General features: G+C 33.2%; 1 long non-coding RNA gene across 1 annotated transcript; it reads left to right on the forward strand.

The window, feature by feature from the left end:
- The first annotated feature begins 20,427 nt into the window (after positions 1-20,427).
- LOC134259328 (uncharacterized) lies at positions 20,428-22,066 on the forward strand. Its single transcript, XR_009990330.1, has 3 exons — positions 20,428-20,636; positions 21,486-21,620; positions 21,968-22,066. It is a non-coding gene; the product is annotated as an uncharacterized LOC134259328 (long non-coding RNA).
- Positions 22,067-23,101: the final 1,035 nt, after the last annotated feature.

Here is a 23,101-nt window from a genome sequence, read left to right on the forward strand (position 1 = left end):
AAAACTGATTTTCAAAAATACTCATTCCGTCTCCAACGTACTACAACATCTGTATCTTCAGCTGATCTCTTAGAGCACCTGTCTCGTTGCCGGCAGCTAATACAAAAAAAAGAGAACTCTAGAATTGACTTTGAAACCCTTGATGACGAAGATTTTGTAAATCTTACGGGTATAACTCGTAATCAGGTCAATTCTCTTTGTTTGCAAGTAGAAAAGCCGAGAGCTAGAAAATACTCTGCAAGAATAGAAATTGGGATACTACTTGTAAAACTTCGAACAGGACTCTCTAGTAGTTTGTTAAAGACCTTGTTTAATGTTAAATCCAGTAGTTATATCTGTAGAATCATTAAACGGGCGAGAGAATCATTGATAAAATATTTCGTACCAAGTTATCTTGGTTTTGAACATATTTCAAGACAATGTGTTATCGAAAAACACACAACTATATTTGCAAGAGAGTTGCTAGCCTCTGGAAAGAATGACACCGCAATTTTACTGATTGATGGAACATATATTTACATCCAAAAGAGTTCAAAATACACTTTTCAAAGGAGGTCTTTCAGTATGTATAAAGGTCCTCCCTTGGTAAAACCGATGATGATAGTGGCATCAGATGGATACATTATTGAAATACTAGGTCCGTATTTGGCAGACGGGAAAAATAATGACGCGGCCATTCTAAATAAACACTTAACAGATGAGGGAAATGGAATTTTAAATTGGGCAAACTGTAAATATATTTTAGTTTTAGGCCGTGGGTTTCAAGATTCCCTAGAAATTATCTAATGTGTTAATGTTATGTGAGACCTCAATCAGAGGTTATATGTACAAGCAGGTCTTGTTCGTTTGGTTTTGATTTTTCCAAGCATATGCCACATACTTTACTTGAAGATATACATGTATGCGATAGCCTCCCTAGCTGTTATTTACGATATTTTTGAATCAAAAGTAAACCATCGTTCATCGCTGATGTTTTATAAGATATTTTACCTACTAGATTTTATTTACTCACTAAATTACTTCAAGGTTTATCTGAATCAACCAAAAAAGTTTCCAATTAAACCTTTTCAAGATCTTTTCACATACGCGTTTTTCACAAAAACAAACAAAAATAATCAGCGTAATCCAACAGAACTTAATGTCTTTGCTGTGTTTACCTTTCTGTATATTTTAGACATATCGTGCTATAAGTAGTTTCCAAAAATCATTCGTTATAACTGGCTTTTACCAGGGACCTATGCACTAACGTTTGTGTAATATATAATTATAGTCTCTGCCATTACATGAAACACGTTTTCAATCGATCGATAAAAAGCCCCGCCCACTCTAAATATTGATGAGACACAATTAAAAACCAACTCGGACAACGCAACATTCCGGAATTAATACCTACGAGTGGGCATTTTTAATTACCATTTATAAAACTAAGACGCCGTTTTCAGTGTGAATTTTTGCTAGTAATATACCACAAAGATAACAAAGTATGAGTTAGGTGTAAAATAATTAACATTTGAGTTTATTAGATAAAGTTAGAGGGGTCCAAAAAAGGGGCCACGGCACTATGCTTAAGTGGAAACATTCTTTTCAAATACAAAGGATATATAAATACATTCATATGCTGAAGTAGATGAGTATATATACTTCCTGGCATCTCATGATATGATTATCACAGGGCTGGTTATAATTTTGCCCGATTTTGTTTTTCTGCAAGTCATAAAATGCGCAATATCGACCTAAAATTGGGGTAGAAATGGCTATGACTCCTTTAATAGCAAAAAAGTTTTAGAGAGGTTTATCTGAGTATATACTGACAATAAAAAAAAGAAGTTTTTAAATAAAACTATGAGTGGGCGAATTTAAAATGGGACAAAATTGTTTGCAAGTGAGAAAGGGCGAATAATAAACGGGGCGAAAATAACCCTGTATACAGTATAAACTGGCCATCTGGAACTATTATCATAAGTATCTAGCTGTATCACAATCCTAGGTAACAGAAAAAGAAGACACAGTAAAGGGTCATTACATGAAAGACTGAATGTTTAATAAGAACTAAAAAAATTCTTTACGTCAAGTCGTACAAATATGCAGACAATGCACATTGTACATCAATTCAAAACCAAACAAAGCATTGCTTCTTCTTTCCCTGGTAAGATTTGACGTTAACGAAAACATATTTTATTTTGAAAAGCTAATGATCATACTATTCTTATTCCTGGATTCCTGAAAGGAAAACCTCCGTTATTGTGTCCTTTCAACTAAATGTTTACTGATATACATGTATAATCTCTGTGAAGATTCTGCCCACAGAGGCGTCAGATCAAAAACTTAGCAGAATTTCCACAGAGATTATTGGTAGAGTATCATTATAATTATGTAACACTGCTACTGTAAAATGATAGGTACACACCAACAATAAGCTTGACAGGACTGCAGACCTCTATCAACTGATCTAGATGTTTACTTCCGACACAATGGTATTCAAACTTATCCGGTTTTGAACAGTTTTGAGCAATAAGGTCACACCGCTTTCTCTCCTTAGCTCTTATCCACTCAGGTCTATCTTTTGGACATGAAGACACTATACTGATAGATGGAATAGACTGTTGACATTCTTGTTTGCTCTGTTCATAGAAATATATTCTTTCAATATTGCTTAAAGTATTTTTTGTCTTGCTCACGTCGCTATGTTTTGGTCCTCTCTTACATACTTTTTTGATAAAATGTCAATTAAATTATTTTGAATATGGTAGAGAGCAAATGATAGCAATTCAAAAAAAAAAAAAAAAAAAACCACACAGACTTGGGCAAAATTTATCAACTTAAGATGACAAAAAAAGTTCTTATCTTCATTTAAAAAAATGACCGATACATATGATAACTAGTTTTATGAATCTTACCTCTAGTATTAATGATACAATTATTACCTACAGCAGATGGAAAAGTGATGCTTGGAAACCAACCATATTCACCCTAAAATAACAAAAGGATATTTTCTGGTCCTGTATTTCTATTGCATATTGACACGAACATGGTAAAAATACACCTTTTTACTCTTTTTTCTGGCCTTTAAATGTTTGTGAAAATTGGGAATTTTTAATGGACGCCTTTAATATATCTCAGTTTATGCGAAATTTTGTGAATGTCCTCAAGCGGATAATGACCAATAACAAGTTTACTGAAGCTACAAGTAACAGCTTTTCAAAAAGCTTGCCTGACTAATGTCATCAATATCCATCAGGCGGGGATCCAAGAATTGATGTTAGAGGGGGCGCCAAAAGTAGGCAAGGGGTCTGGGTGCCGCCTTGAGGCTCTTAGTGGCTCCAGGGCAAAGCCCTAGTGGGGACCCACGGGGCGAAGCCCCCGGAAGCTCCTCGATTCTAGAGATTTTGTAGGGTAAAAATGAGGTCTACCAAGTATACATATTTACATTTCCTATACGAAACTGTGATCAACGTTAATTTTGTCAATTTTAGTGGGGGGGGGGGCTGTCCCCCCCCCCCCCACTTAAATCCGCTAGTGTCCATAGAACCTATAAGCTTGATAAGTTATAAACGCTGACATTGGGGGATGGGGGGTTAAATTATTTCACTAGAGTTAAATTATGAAGAAGTTGCACAAAACATCATGCATTTATTTATGTTGTATGCTATTCATCAGAGCAATAGAAAAAGTCTTAGAACAAATTTTGTTTAAAACATATATACTCTTTGTATCTCAAATAAAATTGGAATGTACATGTTCCGCTGTGGATTCGAACCCGCGACGTAAAGATGTACTTCTCACTCCGCAAGTCTTAAATGGTTTTAGAGGATGAAGTAAATAGGGGAAATAAACTAATGTAGTTGATCTATGCTGGAAAGCTTGGCTATTTAAGGTTACATAATTGAGATTCAACTGCAAACAGAAAAGGCTGTGAGGAAGACAGCTGAAAATATGATAACTACAATTGCAAGGAATTGGGAATTGTATGACCACACAATTTATACCTATAAATTAACTTTCACACTTTTTGCTCGATTAATATGTTTCCCTCAGATTTATAAATCAGAGCGGTATTTATGTTTCCCAAACGAAGTTTGGGAACATATTGTTTTTACTTTTTCTGAATTTTTCTTTGTTCTCCGGTACTTTTTTGTCCGCGAGTGTTCTCATAAACTACACATCCGATCTAGGTGAAACCTTTTTAGGGTCACTAGGTATGTTATGTAGATGTGCGGAACGAAGGTCATTTTGCGCGCACGTGCGTGCGTGTGCGCACACGTGTAACACGTGAAATGACCAATATAATAGATATAGCCGTAACTTTTTAAATTTTGGATGAAATGCTTGGAAACTCATTATATATGGATATATTAGTAGTATACACATGATGACATGGACAAAATAGCAAGATCTTACGCGCATGCACTTGCACTTCGCTCCGATTGGCTAAAATTAAAAGTCTAAATATCTTTTTTGTTTTCTTACAAAATCCTTCGAAATTTTGAACATAGCCATACATTATGAAGATCTACAGCAAAATATATATTAAGAATAATCATGAACACACGCACATGCACGTGTGCTGCAATCTGATTGGCTTAGACTTTAAATGCCTACAACTGTCTTGGTTTTTAATAATACAGGGTGAAATTTCGAATATGAATAGATATAATGAATGCCTACATTATACAACTATCAAAAGTAAATACAAGGACGTGCATGCACATGCACATGCAGCCGCACACAATGCATTAAACGACAGTTTACTTGAGTTTGTGATGTTCTTGCAAAATAAAGAACTTCTAAATGTCAAGACATGTAACATACTGAAGCATGCAGATCTTTTTACCCTTGACCTTGAAACTTAGGTCAAGGTCACTGGTAACCTGAATAAAATGTTGATATTACCTATATACCAAAATCACCTTGACCTATGAACTTGAAATCGACCTTAAGGGTAAAAGAAACATGAAGTACATGTACATGTATCTAGAAACACCTTTCAGAGTTTATTTCGGGTGGCAGGATAGAAATTAAAGAGGTTGTGGTTTTTAATGACCTTGACCTTTCATCCAAAGTCACGATCAATCTTAAGTTCATGGAGCAAGATATAAGATTCAACTCCAGCGTTAAATTGGTCAAGAATAAAAATACCCCCCCTCCCCCCGCAACAACCAAACAAATCAAATTAATGGCAACGTAGAGAATCGCTGTTAAACTCAAATAACACCTCGGACCCACACAAAATTTCAGGAAAACTGCAGAAAAAAGCTCGAGGATAGTGTATTAAAATATTTGATTTGAGTTTTCAAAGTATATAGAAATTATTAATCTATACGGAAAAAATTACAAATCCTGTCGTGTTTAAAATTAAAGTGCAGTTGAACAAAGTTGGTATATCTCGGTATCAGCCTTTTATAGCCTATTTATTTAGATGTCGTTAATAGCATTCAATTCTACTGATTTGAAATAAAATTCTAATACCAAGCATCTTTTGTTTATTTAACCTTTGAAATTTATTTGAATTTTTTTTTTAGAATTACGCAATCCCCAGAAATAGCGATTTTCGGTATATTAAAAATCAATATACAGGTACGCTCCTTCGTAAAATAATCAGATATTTGCATTCATGAAAAAAAATATTAATAAGAATGTGTTAAACAATATTGGTCACATTAGCTGACACGAATATCTTTTTAAACATCTCTTGTAAACCCCAGAAAGAAGCCCCCTATGTATTGGAAAAAATGAATAGTTCCGGTCAAAAACCTTTATATATTTATTTACAAAGTATATAAAATTTACTAGGCACAGGTACCAGCGTTGTCAAAATGGCCTGAGAGAAAATATTAAAAAAATTCCGAACAGAAAGAAAAATCCCTTTTCCATGTATGGAACTACTATTGAATAAGTTCATTTTGATTGGTTAGCTATCGGCGTGATACCCTTAGTCGACTTTAACCCTGCCTTGTTGTCGGAATAAAACAAACTTTGAGCCCAATGTTAAAATAATTAGAGAAATAAAATTAAAAAATGACATTTGCTTGAAAATTGGTAACTTTAAATATGTACTTTTTTCTTTGATTCACGGGATAGAAAGATATGTTAATCGCTTATCCAACAAGCCATAATCATCTTGCATATGCATGTACATGTACGTGTGCGCACATGCAAAATGTTAAACGACATATAGTTGATATCATTGTAACTTTTACATTCTTAAATGAAATCGTTGGATACTTAGCATATCTATAAAAGGTCTGAGAGGAATAAGGCATGAAAAGGGACATGGGGAGCGTTTGCGTAACATCTGTAACGGTCCCCGTTACAATTAGCACTAGTTTGATTTTGGATTTATGTATCATTTTCGTGTAGTTTACCAATCCAATCTACAGTTGACAAAGAAAATGGATTAGAACACATTCAATGTTGTAGTTTTGTTCAATATCTGATGTTAGTTTCTCTGTTGTTGTTTTATTTTAAATAAATTGTGTATTAAACATTTCCGACTAGATTTTTTATGTAAACAGATAATGCTATAAATCTAAAAGGAGTATCGTATTAAAAACTTATCCACAGATCAAGCTTAACAGGTATAATCAATGAGGCTTTAAGCTACACACAACCAAAGGTGATAATTACAAGTACCTAGATATAGGGTTTAAATTTTGAGGCCTTTAAAAGCTACCAAAAATAAATAATGGTCAACGTATCAGTCTATATTTGTATTTTGCCTTAGTTTCTCTTTGTGTCTACAATAAATCATACTGACCTTGTATCATATTTACAAAGTCCATTTTACCAGAGTGAAAAGGGGAAAAATAGAAAAATATAATTGTATCTTAATTTAACTGGAAGTCTCACTATATATGTATTAAAGTCACTTTTTTGTATCTTACTTTAAAACCTGATTATTTCTTTTTATATTTTCCTCTTGTTATCTTTAATTGATTTTACAATTGTCTTGTCAAGAAGATTTCCATTAAAAGAATTATTTAGCTAATATCTACATGCATTAATTGCCATTTAATGATATCAAAAAATGGTAGGATATAGAATTTTTATTTTAAGACTCAAACATTATTAATAAAAAGAATAACTTCTCAGTGATATATATTTGTTTCAGATTCAAACATAAGAAGAGACTAAAATACAAAATGTAATTGAAAAGGAATTGGTCATTACTGGCATTTTTTTAAAGTAGAGTGCATTACATTACAACTATTTGTAATTGAAAGATGGCTCCATTACATACGGAAGCCCGTTGGTGCCACGTACGAAAAACATTTTATCTGGCGGCCGCCACTTAATATATGGCAGCCGCTATATAACATCTGGCGACCGCCACATATTTATCTGGCGGCCGCTACATAATATTTGGCGCTCGCCACATACTTTATCTGGCGTCCGCCAGATAACATATATTTTTTGGCTACCTGATGAGCGCGCATGTTTTAATGTGTTATTTCAGAGGTGGATACAGTGTGAAAATCAACCAAACTTGTAAGAGATTATTAGGACCCGACACTCCAAACCACACTTCTAGTAGATATGTTTTCGCATAGAGCAGATTAATATTTGATTTGAGAACTAAATAAAGTTTTGCATTCTGGATTTCCAAGAATGGTGTTCCAATATTTAAGAATTAATTTTTTTTATCAATAAGCAGCGGCTGTGTCAACATCCATCATATCTTAACCCAATAAAGACACAATAACACTCACATTTCACAAAATAATTTATGTGGCAGCCGCCAGATATTAAGTGGTGGCCGCCAAATAATAAGTGGCGACCGCCAGATACATAAGTGGCGGCCGCCATATAAATTATGTGGCGGCCGCCACTTAATATCTGGCGGCCGCCAGATAAAATATTTTTCGTACGTGGCACCAACGGGCTTCCGTACATTACATATTACACCCCATTAGTTTGAAAAAAAAAAATGTAATGATTACAATGCATTACCATTACACATTACTATTACCCTTTTCTGGGGGAGATCGGACTCACCTTGATCGGTTGCAGTGTCAAAATTTTCTAACTGCTTGTTTGACATTTGCAAATTTGTTGCAAATTTGTAAAAAACTATTTCAATGACAGAAAACTAGAACATTTATAAACTTCTGTTGTTCATATTTGCAATGAAAGAACTCTTTATAAGCTTTGATTGAAGCAAATTAGATTATTGTACAATAATGATTTCATATATAATACTGTATGTTCGATTGTACATGCACAGAAACATTTCTTCTGAAACATTTTTAAACTTTATTTAGGATTTATCGTTCATAAGGGTTTAAATTACAAACAATTATTCATAATTAACACACTTTCCTACAAAATCAAATTCTCAAAAGTGCAGCTCATATTGCTTGAAGGCAAAATTTATTCTGGAGAATTTCCTCTTTAGAAAGGGAACAGTGAGCATACGTTTCATTTTACAAATGTTGAATTACAAACTATATGTTCCTCTAGATCTTATAAATACAGTTACACACTTGAAGAGAGAGAGAGAGAGAGAGAGAGAGAGAGAGCACCAATTAGTAACAAGAACACTTCAAAACACTACTGGCTTTTAAAACCCCTGTCCGTATGAAAATCCACTGTCTTTCTCTGTATCCTACAGCATTTTCACAGTAATCTACGGTATATTTACAGTATGCTACGGTATGCTAGCTCTGTATATACAGTAAATCTCTGTTTGCCACTGTATGTATCCCCAGCATGCCACAGTTACATACAGTAGGCCCCGATACGCCTACAGTATGTCACTGTATGGCTACTGTTTCCTACAGACATCTACGGTATGCCACAGTATATGCCCCAGTACGCCCCTGTATTGTTTATCGAAGCAAAAAGAAGAAGTTTACACACTCCCAGAGCACTGTACGGTTACCTAAGATGTGGGATTATCAATTAAGTACACAGAGTTACTTACCTAAGAAATTTTTTAACATTACTTTAAACACATAGTAGTTTTTTTTAATAATTTGTTTGGAAACTTATTGTGTTCTTTTATAACTCTGAAAAAATTATGAAAAATTGATAAACCATTGCTTCAAAGAATATTTATCTATCAATTTTTAAAATTAATTATCTAATTATTCTTTGGTTTGATTTATTAGTTAATTAATTTATCTATTTATTTTGCAAACACCTATTTCATCCATGAAATACTTGGAGTGACTTTGTAACTTTTGTAAAAAAAAAAAAAAAAAAAAGAAAGAAAAAAAAAAAACCACACACACACACAGCCGGGGTTAATTCTTGTTGTTGTTTTTTTTTTTAACTAATTGATGTTCTTAAAAAAATTTAATCTAATTAATTGCATGTAATCAATCATTGCATAAAAACTTTTTTTTTATTTCTAAATTGAATATACAAACAAAATTATTAAATGTATACCCGAAAGATGGATTTATTTGGCTAGTTTTTTGTAAATAATTTTACGCTAAAATGTGTTTCAAAGTCTTTTTGAAGCAAACTTATACTACTTTTAATTATTTTACTTCCGTGTTGGTAATCAAAATAATCGTCTCATTATGCACAATCTTAACCTGTCAATAGCTTTTTTGAAACTTTTATTTTGTTTTGTATGACAAAAATCAATTCTCATACAAAGAGAAAATGTTATTTCAAGCAGCTGCAGAGTGGACACGGTCGCTCTCTGTCATAAAATAAACAAGGTATAATGATCTGTGAAAAAGACAATAGGTGTCATTACTGTGTACCCATGTCACTGGTAAACAAACAATGGCTTTGAAGTTCTTTCATGATCGTGTTTGGGTTTTGAAAACCGCTTTTTTTTAATCAAATCAAAGTAAAAATATGAAATCGCAATTGACAAATTAAAATTATGCATAATCTGAGGATTATTTTGATATCCATCATGGGCGTAAAATATCTGAAATTCGCTTTAATATGCTAAAAAAATACTTTATAACATAGTTAAGGATAAAAATATTAATACAAAAAACCCTTAAAAGTCTAACTTTCGGGGATATAAAAACATAATTGATTATTTTGTTGTATTGTCAATTTAAAAAATATTATAAAAGAGTTTGACATTTTTAAGGTGATGAATTAAATATTTATTTTATTTATTTACCATTTTTTTTTTTATTTCTCTAACACCTATTTATTCTACAAAATACTTGGAATGGCTTTTTTGTACCTGTTGGAAAAAAAAAACACACACACACATACACCTAACAACAAAAGTAAAGCTGCATTAAAAAAAAAGTTTTTGAATCAATTGAATAATTTAAATGGTTAGTGAATAAATCAATAAAACTGATTTAAAGCACGTATTAAATCATTGTAAAAGGAACAATATATTTTTTCTATTTAATTTTAAAATTGACGATACAAACAAAATAATTAATTATAATCCCAAAAGTTGGATTTATTTGGCTTATTTAATGTAAACAAGTTTCCGCTAAACTGTCTCTCAAAGTCTTTTAGAAGCATATTTATACTACTTTTATTTATTTTACTTCCGTGTTGGTAATCAAAATAATCGTCTCATTATGCACAATCTTAACCTGTCAATAGCTTTTTTGATACTTTTATTTTGTTTTGTTTTGTTTAACAAAAACGGTTTTCTCACAACGAGAAAAATGTTATTTCAATCATCCGCAGAGTGGACGCGGTCGCTCTCTGTCACAAAATAAACAAGGTATAGTAGTCAAAGAAAAAGACAATCGTTGTCATTACTGTGTACCCCATGACACTGGTAAACAATCAATGGCTTTGAAGTTTTTTTATAATCGTGTTACGGTTTTAAAAAATGATTTTTTTTTCCATCAAAACAAAGTAAAAATATGACATTGCAATTGACAAATTAAAATTGTGCATAATCTGACGAATATTTTGATATCCATTATGAACGTAAAATAATTAAAATTTGTTTTAATATCCTTAAAAAATACTTTGTAGCATATTAAGGGAGAAATTATTTTCATTTAAAAATAAAACTAAAAACCCAATTGGGGGGGGGGTGTTTATTTCACCACTTTGTTGTCTTGTCAATAACAAAAATAGATATTTTTTTAATTTATTTTGTTTATTTATGTTTTTGTAGATAAATTGATAAACAAATAAACACATAAGATAAATAATTAGTTCATTTATTAATTTAGTATTTTTAAAGTCATTTATTTTATTTAATTTTCACTTACTACTTCACCTTATTTATTTTGTGCTGTGTCTACTATGCAGCTCTTTATTTGTCAAGAAATAGACTTATTTGTTTTTAAAATGATTAATTTCATGCCGTTAATTAATTATATTTATTTTTTCAAAGAAACTATATCAATTTTAATAACTACAATTTTCCAAAACGCAGCATTACCCCGGCCGTGTTTTTTTGAGTGGACACTGTCGCTCTCTGTCATAAAATAAACAAGGTATAGTAGTCAGTGAAAAAGACAATAGGTGTCATTACTGTGTACCCCATGTCACTGGTAAACAATCAATGGCTTTGAAGTTCTTTCATAATCGTGTGAAGGTTTTGAAAACCGATTTTTTTTTTTCAATCAAAACAAAGCAAAAATATGAAATTGCAATTGACAAATTAAAACTGTGCATAATCTGACGATTATTTTGATATCCATCATGGACATAAAATAACTGATATTTGTTTCAATATGCTTAAAAAATACTTTGTAACATAGTTAAGGATAAAAATATTAATACAAAAAACCCTAAAAAATCTCTTTTTTGGGGATATAAATAATTGATTATTTTGTTGTATTGTCAATTTAAGAAATATAATTAAAAAGTTTGACATTTTTATGGTGATAAATTATTTATTTACCATTTATTTATTTCTATAAACACCTATTTAATCCATAAAATACTTGAAATGGCTTTTTTGTACCTTTTAGAGAAAAACATTACACAAACACACACCTACTCAACAAGAGTAGTGCTGCATTTTAGAAAATTTTAGTTTTTAAAATCAATTCAATAATTGATTTTAAATGGTTAGTGAATAAATCAATAAAAGTTATTTAAAGCACGTATTTTATCATTGTAAAAAGAACAATATATTTATCTATTTATTTTTAAAATTGACGATACAAACAAATTAATTAATTATAATCCCAAAAGTTGGATTTATTTGGCCTATTTAATGTAAACAAGTTTCCGCTAAAATGTCTCTCAAAGTCTTTTAGAAGCATATTTGTACTACTTTTATTTATTTTACTTTCGTGTTGGTAATCAAAATAATCGTCTCATTATGCACAATCTTAACCTGTCAATAGCTTTTTTGATACTTTTATTTTGTTTTGTTTTGTTTAACAAAAACGGTTTTCTCACAAAGAGAAAAATGTTATTTCAATCATCCGCAGAGTGGACGCGGTCGCTCTCTGTCACAAAATAAACAAGATATAGTAGTCAAAGAAAAAGACAATCGTTGTCATTACTGTGTACCCCATGACACTGGTAAACAATCAATGGCTTTGAAGTTTTTTTATAATCGTGTTACGGTTTTAAAAAATGATTTTTTTTTTCCATCAAAACAAAGTAAAAATATGAAATTGCAATTGACAAATTAAAATTGTGCATAATCTGACGAATATTTTGATATCCATTATGAACGTAAAATAATTGAAATTTGTTTTAATATCCTTAAAAAATACTTTGTAGCATATTTAGGGAGAAATTATTTTCATTTAAAAATAAAACTAAAAAAAGCAATTGGGGGGGGGATGTTTATTTCACCACTTTGTTGTCTTGTCAATTACAAAAATAGATATTTTTTTTAATTTATTTTGTTTATTTATGTTTTTGTAGATAAATTGATAAACAAATAAACACATAAGATAAATAATTAGTTCATTTATTAATTTAGTATTTTTAAAGTCATTTATTTTATTTAATTTTCACTTACCACTTCACCTTATTTATTTTGTGCTGTGTCTACTATGCAGCTCTTTATTTGTCAAGAAATAGATTTATTTGTTTTTAAAATGATTAATTTCATGCCGTTAATTAATTATATTTATTTTTTCAAAGAAACTATATCAATTTTAATAACTACAATTTTCCAAAACGCAGCATTACCCCAGCCGTGTTTTTTTTTCAAAAGTTACAAAGTCACTCCAAGTATTTTATGGATGAAATAGGTGTTTGCAAAATAAATAGATAAATTAATTAACTAATAAATCAAACCAAAGAATAATTAAATAATTAATTTTAAAAATTGATAGATAAATATTCTTTGAAGCAATGATTTATTTATTTTTCATAGTTATTTCAGAGTTATAAAAGAACACAATAAATATCCTAACAAATTTAAAAAAATTACTACAATGTGTTTAAAATAATGTTCAATTTTTTTTTTTTAGATAAGTAACTTTGTGTACTTAATTGATAATCCCACATCTTAGGTAACCGTACAGTGCTCTGGGAGTGTGTAAACTTCTTCTTTTTGCTTCAATGAACATATGCAGGGGCGTACTGGGACATATACTGTGGTTTACCGTAGTTGTCTGTAGGAAACAGTAGCCATACAGTGGCATACTGTAGGCGTATCGGGGCCTACTGTATGTAACTGTGGCATGCTGGGGATACATACAGTGGCATACAGAGATTTACTGTATATACAGAGCTAGCATACCGTAGCATACTGTAGATATACAGTAGAATACTGTGTAAATGCTGTAAGATACAGAGAAAGACAGTGGATTTTCATACAGACAGGGGTTTTAAAAGCCAGTAGTGAAACCTTTGTGTCTGATCTTAAGCTTCTTAGAAGGAAAATGTATAGCTTTAAAATGACCAAAGACGCGAACAATAAAAATCTAATTCATTTTCGGGACGTCCTGTCCCTTCCACAGATCAACGAAAATAGTAAAGTCATAAGAGAAACAAATATAGGCAACTTGTACTACTACTCAATTCCAAACACTATCTATATACAATGTTATATTTTTCATTTGAATGTTTGTGTCCAAAAGAAAAGAATGAGAAAAGAGAATTGCTTAGTATGTCCAGTATAGACCTCTCGGATGCAGTCTGGAGACTTGTGTGTTGTTGGTTATTTTTAATGTATACCGGTATATATCCTCTTGACAAAATTCATAATTCCACGATTTAAAGACTGATTGTCAAACTTGGCTCAATTGAATAAAATCATACAAATTAAAACAAGAGGCCCAGGGGCCACAGCGCTCACCTGAGCACATTGGCTAGGAAAAAGCACATATCAGATCAGAACTGAAAGTTTACTGAGGTGGGGGGAGGGCTTGAATTTTAACCCCCCTGGGGTTCATGATTTGAACAAACTAGAATCTACACTACCTGAGGATGATTCCATATGAATATCACTAATCATGGCTTTGAATACTTGAAAAGATTTTAAAGAGTTTTCCTATAAATTCCTATGTAAAACTTGGGTCAGCCATTTTGGCCCCACCCTCGTCCCGGAGGTCATGATTTGAACAAACTTGAATCTACACTACCTGAAGATAATTTTACATGAGTTTCATCTTTCCTGTCTCAATGGTTCTTAAGAAGATTTTCAAAGATTTTTCCTATATATTCCTATGTAAAACTTTGATCGGCCATTTTGGCTGGCCCCACTATAGCCCTGGGGGTCATGATTTGAACAAATTTGAATCTGCACTACCTGAGGATGATTCCACATGGGTTTCATCTTTCCTGGCCCAGTGGTTCTTGAGAAGAAGATTTATAAAGAGTTTTCCTATATACAGTGGACCCTCATTTATCCGGACGCTTTGGTTCCCAGTCAATTTGTCCGGATATGTGAAGCGTCCGGATAACTGAATCACCAGTTAAACAAGACAAAATAATATTTCAAAATTCTGTTTTTCGTCCAGATACTGAAGCATCCGGATATCTGGCGTCCGGATATCTGAAGGTCCACTGTATTCCTATGTAAAACTTGAGTCAGTAAATTTGGCCCAACCCTAGCCCCGGGTGTCATGATTTGAAAAAAAACTTGAATCTACACTACCTGAAGATAATTTTACTTGAGTTTCATCTTTCCTGTCTCAATGGTTCTTAAGAAGAAGATTTTTTAAGATTTTTCTATATATTCCTATGTAAAATTTGGGTCGGCCATTTTGACCCCACCCTAGCCCTGGGGATGATGATTTGAACAAACTTGAATCTACACTACCTGAAGATAATTTTACATGAGTTTCATCTTTCCTGTCTCAATGGTTCTTAAGAAGATTTTCAAAGATTTTTCCTATATATTCCTATGTAAAACTTTGATCGGCCATTTTGGCTGGCCCCACTATAGCCCTGGGGGTCATGATTTGAACAAATTTGAATCTGCACTACCTGAGGATGATTCCACATGGGTTTCATCTTTCCTGGCCCAGTGGTTCTTGAGAAGAAGATTTATAAAGAGTTTTCCTATATACAGTGGACCCTCATTTATCCGGACGCTTTGGTTCCCAGTCAATTTGTCCGGATATGTGAAGCGTCCGGATAACTGAATCACCAGTTAAACAAGACAAAATAATATTTCAAAATTCTGTTTTTCGTCCAGATACTGAAGCATCCGGATATCTGGCGTCCGGATATCTGAAGGTCCACTGTATTCCTATGTAAAACTTGAGTCAGTAAATTTGGCCCAACCCTAGCCCCGGGTGTCATGATTTGAAAAAAACTTGAATCTACACTACCTGAAGATAATTTTACTTGAGTTTCATCTTTCCTGTCTCAATGGTTCTTAAGAAGAAGATTTTTTAAGATTTTTCTATATATTCCTATGTAAAATTTGGGTCGGCCATTTTGACCCCACCCTAGCCCTGGGGATGATGATTTGAACAAACTTGAATCTACACTACCTGAAGATAATTTTACATGAGTTTCATCTTTCCTGTCTCAATGGTTCTTAAGAAGAAGATTTTTCCTATATATTCCTATGTAAAATTTTGATCGGTCATTTTAGCCCCACCCTAGCCCCGAGGGTCATGATTTGAACAAATTTGAATCTACACTACCTGAGGATGATTCCACATGAGTGTCAAGTTTCCTGGCTCAGCGGTTCTTGAGAAGAAGATTTTTGAAGAGTTTTCCTATATATTCCTATGTAAAACATGGGTCGGCCATTTTGGCCCCACCCTTGCCCTGGGGGTCATGATTTGAACAAAGTTGAATCTACACTACCTTAGGATGATTCCACATTAGATTCATCTTTCCTGGCCCAGTGGTTCTTGAGAAGAAGATTTTTTAAAATTGCCATTAATTTTTCTCTAATTCATAATTATCTCCCCTTGGAAAAGGGCGTAGCCCTTCATTTGAACAAACTTGAATCCCCTTTACCCAAGGATACTTTGTAGCAAGTTTGGTTGAAATTGGCCCAGTGGTTCTTGAGAAGAAGATGAAAATGTGAAAAGTTTACGACAACGACGACAACAACGACAACAACGACAACGACTACAACGACGACAGACAACGGACAAATTTTGATCAGAAAAGCTCCATTGAGCCTTCGGCTCAGGTGAGCTAAAAAAACTTATTTTAAAAGTTGGCTTTACAATGGTAAATTGGTCGTCTTTTGTCAAAAAGCGAAACACTGATCTGCTCATTAATTAACATGCTGTTTTTTTTTTTTGTAATGGAAATATACTTTGCTTCCTTGCCAATTTTTAGTACATTTAACAAAATGTTACAGGTTTAATAAATAAAGCTTTACTTTATGGACTGAAGATTTCTATATTTTGTACGTTTAGTTTTAAGACACGTCGGGCTTACAATGTTCTTAATGCATCAATGTTCATAACGTAATTCTAGAGTGGTTACTGTAATAAGTGCTAACCAAAGACTCGATTGTGTTTTGATGTTACAAAAATAGACTTATACAGTATAGATCGAATTCATAGTAAGGATTGCCAACAATGTTCTCCTTTTTGCCTTTGAAAAATTTCCTTAAAACTTTTGGAAGGGATATTTTTAAATATCTTAAAAAAGACACATTTCTCTTAAATTTTACCTCATATAATGAGATGAATAAGTATCTAATCCTTTCACAACATTCCAAAATATGAATTTTCATAACTTTAGTGTATTGATTTTGTATAGAATACTGATTGTGTTATCGGATATTTAAACCCCCAAAGTTAAATTACTTGAACAAGAAGAAAAGGACTACCCAAGCAAAAAATCAGCATTTTATTGAATGAAATCAGATAGACATCGTTAAATAAATATATTTGATTTTCTCTTTAGAATTTGATCGTTATAAAAAAAAAACATCATTTTTTAAAGCAAGAATTTCTTCAATAAATTCATTTCAATTAATGTCTTTCATGTCAACAGCAAACATGCATTCAAGAAAAAAAAGTAAAATGCATGTTTTTACACAGTTGAACTACTGAGAATTTCGGTAACCGTTGGTCATAAAGATTGTGCGAGAACTTTTTAAATTAAAATTGGGAAATTTTATCGGGATCGAGATGCCATAAAAAATTCCAACTCTGGGAAATTCGCGCAGAAGGATAAAACGTACGCTCAACTAGGACCTTAGGTCCCCTGCTCAGTTCACGACTATCGGGCCTGTTTACTCCGCTACAAAATGTAGTGCGTTGCATACGTAAATTAGTGAAAGTAGAATAACTTGTAATACTGTGAAGCCTTTTTACAGTGTAAACAAACCCAGAAAATTTATTTTTGTCAAAGGAATAACCATGTGATGGGTATTAGAAAAGGTAGAGATGGGGAGGGGGGGTGCTGAGCAACATTAACTGCAAATTATGACATAGGATATACATGTATAAGAGTTTAACATTTATGGAATATGTTGGGTGACCTGTGATCTATCCTATGATTTTATTACTCCATGTAAGGTTATAATATCTACCAGGTATATAACACAGTGTCTAACCTCTGATCTCCTTACTAATAGTAAGCGACTCAGAGTAAACGAAGCGGATGGTTTAGTCTCTGAATTCGCAGATTTCTAACAAGCTAGGGGAGGATGTATTCTCTTTAGAGAAGTGGACAGGCTGTCGCCTACATCCATGTAGATGGATGTAGGCGATAGCCTGTCCACTTCTCTAAAGAGAATAGGGGAGGTAAAGATCGTGCCCCCTACCTCCCCGTACTTCTTCATTTTGCTCGGACTTTTCACCAATCCTTTAACATAATGGAATAATTATTTGTTAATAAATTATCTAATGTCTCCTTTGTTCTCCTCATGAGGTCATGCTTCAATAGGCGACTTCATCACATTAACACTTTTTAGTAAACCTCTGAATTTATTTATTTTACAAAGAAGATGTTCCCCCTGTATTGCAAAGTTTGGTGCTGCATGGAATTCTCCTCCCCTTTCCCTGGAATTATGACATCAAATTCATAAACCAATCAAAACTAAATTTAAAACAAAAAGAAATAAAACTTTAAAAAATGCACCAATTGTTATTTACTTTTGGGATACATATAATGCATTTGAAGAAAGCAAGTTGAGTAACCCTCCAAATTCCAATTACATACATGTATAGAATTCGGAGAAATTGTGCACTTTTTTCCCTGTCAAAAAATTAGGATCGCAATTTTTTTTGGAGAGGATTTGAAAAATAATTCTACACATACCATAATTTTAAATGATTGCTTACTTACAACTTTGTCACATGGTAATAATATACAACATAAGACTACTTTTATCTCATTCATATACAACAATTTGTGAAGCATGAAATCCTTATTAATGATGTACAATATAAAACTTCCGCTTGTTCCCATGATCTTTATATGGAAACCAGAGGTAACAAAGAGTAAATAAGACCACAGGTCGCTCTAAATTGTACATCTTTAGAGCGACCATAGGTCACCTTATATTTTACATCAAAATGGAGACCAGATGTCATTTTCTGTTCTACATCATATGGGGACCAGAGGCCACCTTATATTGTACATCAGTTGGGAGACCAGAGGACACCTTATATTGTACATCAGTAGGGGGGCCAGAGGTCACCTTATATTGTACATCAGTCAGGAGACCAGTGTCCACCGTATATTGTACATCAGTAGGGGGACCAAAGGTCACCTTATATTGTAAATAAGTAGGGGGACCATAAGACACCTTATATTGTACATTAGTTGGGGGACCAGAGGTCACCTCATATTGTACATCAGTAGGAAAATCAGGGGTCACCTTATATTGTACATCAGAAAGGGGAACAGAGGACACCTTATATTGTACATCAGTAGGGGGACCAGAAGACACCTTATATTGTACATCAGGAGGGGACATCAGTAGGAATACCAGGGGTCACCTTATATTGTACATCAGAAGGGGGAACAGAGGACACCTTATATTGTACATCAGTAGGGGGACCAGAGGACACCTTATATTGTACATCAGTTATGGGACCAGAGGTCACCTTATATAGTTCTTCAGTCAGGGGACCAGAGGTCACCTTATATTGTACATCAGTAGGGGGACCAGAGGTCACCTTATATTGTACATCAGTAGGGGGACCAGAGGTCACCTTATATTGTTCTTCAGTCAGGGGACCAGAGGTCACCTTATATTGTACATCAGTAGGGGGACCAGAGGTAATCTTATATTGTACATCAGTAGGGGGACCAGAGGTCACAATATAGCGAGCGCAGCGAGCTCAATAGACTAACGTGTAAGTACAGAGGAAATTCGGATTGAAATCTGTACATACGAGAGCCAATTTCTCTGTGCAACATTCCCAGAATTCCTGCATACCCAAATAAATAAGGAAATAAATAATAACGAAAAGCCTAAAACGTTAGATCAGTTGGTAGAATTCTTTCAAAGAAACAAAACTAACTCCACAATGTCTTTCAACCAAAATTGCACTAGGTCTATAGTTGAAAACAGACGCTCGGCTGTCTCCGTAAGCTCCGACGAGCTCCGTGACGTCGTGTGACGTCACAGCTAGTCGAGATTTCTCGTGCAGCTTGATGTTTGAAGTGGCTGATCAATTTTTAGAGTGTTTTTGATGGTACAACTGCGCTCGCCCTAGCGGTCACACCGTAAAACATATTATTGTTATAAAACTCAATCAATATATAAGGTGACCTGAGGCCTCCGTATTGATATCGATGAATTCACTTTTGTGCCTTTAATGCCTGAAGAGTTCCTAAAATGTGTTATTACTTCGCAAAATCACGAACTATTTGCAGGGGCCCTGAGGCCCGGCCTAGTTGACCGTAAGATTTATCCTTCTGCGAAATTCGCAGAACAGTTCTGTGACAACAAACTTTGCTTTACAAAGGAAAACAACGTGGGTACGGTAGGACAGTAGGTGAAAGGATGAGAATCGAATAATGGCAACAAAATCGCCAAGATCAGACTGTCTATGTGACCCAGGGACAGAAAAACTGAATTTTTCAGTGACTTGTGAATGGCCTCTCCTCCTTGATAAACTTGGCGTTCGCATTTTCAACATGTTGAAGGAAGACACATAGAAAATTATTTTAAAGTAGATTGTGCCTACTTCGTCTCTCTAGCAATTCACTAATAAAAGTAGATAATTTAGTAAATGCCTATGATTTTAAATTTAATTACGAGGCGATGGGGGAAATTTCGTAGAGAAAGGGCACGTATGAGAAATTGAGGAAAAAATGGTCTCCATATGAAAACAGATGATGACGTTGAGAATAAACGAAAACGAGGGAATAGTGAATGAACACTGGTAAGACAGATTACCAACATCACTATGTATTTCTGATTCAGTTGTTGTATTTATTCCCAACAGTATTAGGTCTAGTAGATTTTTCGCTCGAGGATTAAACAAGTCCATTTGTAATACATGTACCTTGATAACGCTATATAGCCTTATCAAGCTATATACCTTTATCAGGGTACTGTGCTGGATCTGTGAAAGCCCTCAGTTAGCAGTTTCAGGGGCGCGGGTCAAATCCCTGATTGGTCCGCTGCATTTTCTCCTATCCCGTTACATTTGGTGCCATGCCCAGGAACTGGCAGGTGAGAGACCTGCCAGGGATGAATCAGGGTTCGGATCTTTTGGGCCCAAAGATCTTTAGGAAGGGAGGAATGTGGTGGTCAATGGGGTTCGATTGCCGGTGGTCAGATAGCTCATTTGGTAGAGCACCTGACCGGAATTTCCTTTTACATATAGTCAAAGTGTCTGTTACAAATTTTTCAAGATTTTTAAAGATTAGTTTTCCCTTTTTTACACTCAAAATGCTTTTAAGTTCTGCACCTACATCCAATCTCTTCATTCTCTTGAGGAAAAATGTGAGGAGGGGGAAGCTGACCTTCTTCAATGTCCAACATTTGCACTGTTAGTGAAATTAAACTTACATGTATTACAGATTTGAACATATTGTTTAAAGAGTCAGGGGTTGATCAAGCATAATGTACAAAGTCTTAGGTTATCAACATGTATATACATGTATCAGATTGAATTAAAAAAATGAAAGGCTCAGGCTGATCCATTTAATTTTTAAAGCACATGTTATTGTTATAATTGAAAAAGAACGTAATTATATTGATATAATTGCATGTATAATCTTTGCAGGTTGAGTGTGAAACTACATGAATTCAGCTTTTATCTGCACAGTATTATCACAGAAACTTTCAAGAAAGCAACATCAGAATGTAAATACCAAGACTTGTTTAAAAAGTTGCTTCAACTATTTTGCTTTCATACTTTGTAAGTACAAGAGCTGCCATTCTTATAAAGGTTCTCAGAAAAAAAATAGTACCCCTTTTTACATGATATTTAGAGCTTTAATCATGTTAATTGAAATTAATTAATATTTAATAAAATGTTGTAGGCATAAACCATTTTATTTATAAAGAAAAAAGAAAGAATATGTAATCATCACACCTGAAAATTTTTATTTCATGCCCTGTTAACTTTAATTTGTCATTCCTTTTAACTTGGCTTTCTCATGCTTTATTTCTGAACAAGCTAGCTTCTAGAATTTTCATAATGGTGAAAATTTCCCTAAAGGACTGAGTTTGTCAGTAATTTTGTTGATACCTATTTCCTACAAGCCAACCATTTATTGGGACAGAAAAGACGTTAATAATTGGACACACCATTTCATCAAAGGCTGACATCATTTGCTCTAGACTGGATACCAGATCTGATGGGTTTTTTTTTATCTGTATCTGTCAGGTAAGTTCTTCGGAAAGCAACATGTAAAAGGACTTTTTCTTCTAGAAACAGACTGATCAAAGTACACGTTTTATTTAATACTCATGTTGGAAATTAAGTGATTTAGATTTTAAGCATACTATAAACAAATTGATGAAGATAGCACTCCAAAAAATCTGCCATATTGTATTGTGTACAAATGTAAGCATATATGTATAAAAGTTTTACCTCTGGAGGTCACAATTGGGTACAATATTTAATGTACTAATATTTGTTGGGAAAAAAAATGAGGGTATGTAATTTTGTGGGGTATGTAGACACAAACAAGTGAAGAATTTTTTTGCCATGTTTTCTGTCACCAGAAAGCCAACTGATAAAAAAATAAAACAATTAATGTTCAAATCTTTTAAGTAAGAACTGATTCTAAAGGAAATAAAGGCTAGTTTCTTCTATAAAATTGATAGAGCTTGTTTTTAAATTCCTAAATGGTCTTTTGGAGCAGATTTTATCATAGAATTATTTAAATGGAAAAAAAATATTTTGATTTTTAATTTTTAAAAGCATGAAAACAAACCTTGAAATGTTTGTCATTTAACATGTATATGGATGACAAGTTTATGTGTAAGGTGAGCCTAGCTTTTTGACATTTTAAACTTTTATTTTGTTACAAAATATCACCAAAGACTTTTCAATGGAGGAGAAATGAGTGAAAACAAAATTGTCATACTTTCATTTTTACCGTTGAACAACATCATTCAAATAAAACAGCAGGTACATATAAATAAAAGAAATAAAAAGAAAAAATGAACATATAGCCCTAATTTTCACTTCATATAGAACTACATGTACATGTACTTGATTGTATCTTGCGAGCTTTATGCTTTCCTTGGATGTATGCAATTAAATATCCTTCAATTTATTTTATTGTTTTTTTTTTCATCCACAGACCATGACAAAAGATGAAGATCTGCATCCTCCTAAGAAAAAGATGAGAGCTAAATTGGATAACACAACACTAGTATGTCTGTTTG

Source organism: Saccostrea cucullata, unplaced genomic scaffold (assembly GCF_032062105.1).
Source record: "Saccostrea cucullata isolate Sc308-1 unplaced genomic scaffold, CSIRO_AGI_Scuc_v1 ctg684, whole genome shotgun sequence".
Lineage (NCBI taxonomy): Eukaryota > Metazoa > Mollusca > Bivalvia > Ostreida > Ostreidae > Saccostrea > Saccostrea cuccullata.